Below are 4,392 nucleotides of genomic sequence, written 5' to 3' on the forward strand. Positions count from 1 at the left end.
ATCACCTCTTAAACGGTTAGGTATTCTGCTCAATTATTTTGGTAGGGATTTTTTTTTCATTTAGAGAGGTGTGGAAATTCCGTCCGATGTTAGTTAAAAAATGGAAAGATTAATCATTTACCAAGTGTGCAGGGTTTCCCCCAGTGTATTATAGTTCGCCAGCCTTTCCTAAAAAGTAAACTTAAATATTTGTGAAATAATTGCACAGGTTATGGTAGGTAAGGTCTGAAGGTGAAGGGATATCTGGCATTTGGTAGTCTTGTATCATCAGAAACAATCTAGCAGGGAAATTCTAAGGATCCTGGACCACAACAAGAGAACTTTTCGCAACATAGCACTGTATTAATTCCCCATCTGAATGTCAAACATATGTAGGCAATGTTTGGTTGGGAGATTCGCAAATAATTTTGAATAACATCGGTCTAGTAAATGTCTCGCTATATTATTGCGATGCACGTAGGTGATTTTATGCCATGGCGCAAACAGACAGCAGTCATGTGATTGCACATTATCTGACACAACGTCACATAATCGCTCACTGGTTTCATACTTTACAAACGTAAGCCAAGAACCAAAAATGCCACACAAAAAAACACTGTTTAGGCGGCTTTGGACATGATCCTGAACCAAGTCGAGTCTTGCAACTCGGGTGGAGAAGACAGACCTTCAGATGAGTTCAGACTTTGACATTTCTTCTGGTGAGCATTCCTAAACATCCAATTTTTAGTTGCTGATTATGGTAGTTATGTTTTAGGAAAATATAAAAAAAATATATCCTGAACAAATACAGAAGTGGCAAACTTGAGATATTTAGGAATTATAATTCAAATCGTAACTTTTGTCTAAATTTGTAAATTTTCATTGCTCATATCATTCGGATATTTCATGACTCATTTCAATACAGGTGAAGAGACCTCACCACCACTTGAAAAGAGAGGTCAATTGGTGACACACATCAGGCCAACAGAGGGGGAAGATGGCAGTGTGGGCCCGGAAGAAGAGATCGGGAAGCCTCTCCTTCAAAGTAAATAAAATTGTACGCCACAGAAGATGGAGAGCAAACAGCTTTAGTCAGAAGACCTACAGAGCTTCCGCTGCTTCATCACCCTTCGCTCCACACTGGAGGACAGTTGGTTCAGGATTCATGACATAGCAGCGTTAAATGCCCATGTGCTCCATAAGGCATGCACAGGGGTGCAGGAGAAACGGGTGGACTTCCTAGTGGGAAAAGGGCGTTTCGCCTGGTGAACCTTTGGTGCAGCAATTCACGCCACCATGCGCTATGTTGATTGTTACAAGCATACATGTGGTAAATGTAGGGAGGAGCTGGTAAAATGCCAAGCATGCTCAGATGATGTAGTGTTGAAGGACAGGTCCAACCCATGACCAATGACATGTCACCATCTTTGTGATATATACATTAAAGATAACTGTATTTGAACACCCTGCTCTTTTGCAAGTTCTCCCACTTTGAAATCAAGGAGGGGTCTGAAATTGTCATCGTAGGTGCAACTCCACTGTAAGAGACATAATCTAAAAGAAAACATCCAGAAATCAAAATGTATGATTTGTCAACTATTTATATGATACAGCTGAAAATAACTATTAGAACACATGAGAAAATCAATGTTAATATTTGGTACAGTAGCCTTTATTATTAATGACTGAAGTCGAACGTATCCTGTAGTTTTTCACCAGGTTTGCACACAGTGCCGGAGGGATTTTGGCCCACTCCTCCACACAGATCTTCTCTGGATCAGTCAGGTTTCTGGGCTTTTGCTGATAAACACAGTTTGAGCTCCATCCAAAGACTCTATTGGGTTTAGACTGGCTAGGCCACACCAGAACCTTGATATGCTTCTTACAGAGCCACTTGTTGGTTATCCTGGTTGTGTGCTTTGGGTCATTGTCATGTTGGGAGACCCAGCCTCGACCCATATTCAATGCTCTGAGGGAAGGAGGTCGTTTCCCAAAATCTTTCAATACATGGCCCCGGTCATCCTCTCCATAATACAATGCAGTAAACATGTCCCATATGTAGAAAAATGCCCCTAAAGCACTAACACCCCCATGCTTCATAGTAGGGATTGTGTTCTTGGGATGGTACTCATCATTCTTCTTCCTCCAACCAAAAAGTTCTATTTTGGTCTCATCTGACCAGATGACTTTCTCTCATGATTTCTCTGAATCATCCAAAAGGTCATTGGCAAACTTAAGACAGGCATTGACGTGTGCTGGTTTAAGCTTGAAAACCTTCAGTGCCACGCATGATTTCAAACCATGATGTCTTAGTGTATCACCAACAGTAACCTTGGAAACCGTGGTCCAAGCTCTTTACACATCATTGACCAGCTTCTCTTGTGTAGTTCTGTGCTGATTTCTCACCTTTCTTAGCATCAATGAGACTCCACGAGGTGAGATCTTGCATGGAGCCCCAATCCAAGGGAGATTGACTAATATTTAGCTTCTTCCATTTTCTAATGATTGGTCAAACAGTGGACCTTTATTCACCAAGCTACTTGGCAATTTCCCCATAGCCCCTTCCAGCCTTGTTGAGGTGTACAATTTTGTCTCTAGTGTCTTTGGACAGCTCTTTGGTCTTGACCATGTTAGTAGTTTGATTCTCACTGATTGAATGGGGTGAACAGGTGTCTTTTTTCAGCAAACGACCTCAAACAGGTGCATCTAATTAAGGATAATAAATGTAGTGGAGGTGGAAATTGGGAAGGCAGACTAATAGGTCTTTGAGGGTCAGAATTGTAGCTGATAGGCAAGTGTTCAAATACTTATTTGCAGCTGTATCATAAAAATAGATTTTAAAAAAAACCATACATTGTGAATTCTGGAATTTTATAGTGGACATGCACCTACGATGACAATTTCAGACCCCTCCATGATTTCTGAGTAGGATAACTTGCAAAATAGCAGGGTGTTCAAATACTTATTTTCCTCACTGTATCTGTAGTCTTATTGCACTAAATATACTGCAAAGGCTGGTGTATTTGCATTTTTCTTAGTCATTTCAAAAAATGACATGTTTGAATCTTGCGCTTCAACAATAAATCTATGCAAGGAATTGTGTAAAAAGTGTTTAATTTTTACTACGCAAAGAATTTTAATTTATTTTTTCAGTTGTGCTCACTGTAAATATCATTGCTCATACTCTGCTAAACTGGTTATGCCTGAATGTGCATTTCTGAAAAAGGGTAACTTAATTTCATCAACCTGTCATTTGCAGAACCATGGTGTCCTTCACACCAGAGTTACGATATTAGCTCAAAGCTAATCTGGCGGCACTCTGGGAGTGGACGGTAGAAAAGCCAAATGGCTGGGCTTTGGGACTCTTAGTGTTTAAGTAGTTTAGTAGACCCTATTGACATAAACACAATTTATGTTCTTTATTTTAAAGGATATTACAGGGAAATACTGCATTTAAGGTAATGGTTATATTCCAGTAATTATTTGGAATTAGGCATACAAGCAGACAAATATGTTTGCCAATGAATTTGCATTGTTCAAAAGTTAAGTTTGAGCTGGTTCTAAAGACCTGGATTCATACATAAAGGTGTGCTGGCATGCTAAAACACAACAAAACAAATTGTGGATTTTTTCTCTTGTGTGGAATGCATAGTGATTGCTTGCAGTTATAAGGACTTGCTGCTTTTATGAGGATTGTTTCTTCAAGCATCTTCTCCCAGATCCAGACCAGAGTATCACTGAGATCCTACAAAGTCAGAAGTTCAACAAGTTGGAGTCTCTGACTTAAATGTGATGTCTCAGATACATTCTGCTGGAGTCAGGCGAGGTTGGAGGCCTGGAAATGGTTCCAGATCCTTCCTGCCAAGGAAACCCACAAATTCTGCTGCTCAGAGAATGGTAGTGATGGGCGGTAATAGGCATCAGGCCTCCCTTAAAGAAATCTGTTTCCTGGTTTGATCAAGGAAATTCATATCAGTGGCTCTCCCAGAGGCACAGAAACCTTTCTGGTGACAGTGCATGGTGATGTTCCATCATCCTGGTGGAGCTTGGCTGCCTGGGCACCAGTTTTATGGTCCAGGTATCCCCTCATGCAACCATGGTAAACTGATTAATCTTATTTGCTTAATTCCTTTTATCTACATTCAAATAATGTTGAGGCTTGTTGCTGGATATCTATTTTTCATTAATTGGTGCAGTAATCTTCCTTCAAAAATAAAACTAATCAATTAGTATTTATACAACTTAAGGAAAAAGAAAATCAATGAAATAAATAGGTAATCTTGATTTAGGGTCTAGGTTAATGTATTAGAATGCCAGAACAATTTGGAAAAATTGCCATAAATATAAAGTATTGAGTGTTTGAAGACAAAAGCTTGTAATGAGTAAATGTAGGAAACACACTTGCAACTAAAC

At 39.6% G+C, this 4,392-nt stretch overlaps 1 long non-coding RNA gene across 1 annotated transcript; it reads left to right on the forward strand.

Moving 5' to 3' along the window:
- The first annotated feature begins 6 nt into the window (after positions 1-6).
- LOC107089442 lies at positions 7-2,815 on the forward strand. Its single transcript, XR_001481440.1, has 2 exons — positions 7-698; positions 905-2,815. It is a non-coding gene; the product is annotated as an uncharacterized LOC107089442 (long non-coding RNA).
- Positions 2,816-4,392: the final 1,577 nt, after the last annotated feature.

Source organism: Cyprinodon variegatus, unplaced genomic scaffold, assembly GCF_000732505.1.
Source record: "Cyprinodon variegatus isolate N-32 unplaced genomic scaffold, C_variegatus-1.0 Scaffold253, whole genome shotgun sequence".
Classification (NCBI taxonomy): Eukaryota; Metazoa; Chordata; class Actinopteri; order Cyprinodontiformes; family Cyprinodontidae; genus Cyprinodon; species Cyprinodon variegatus.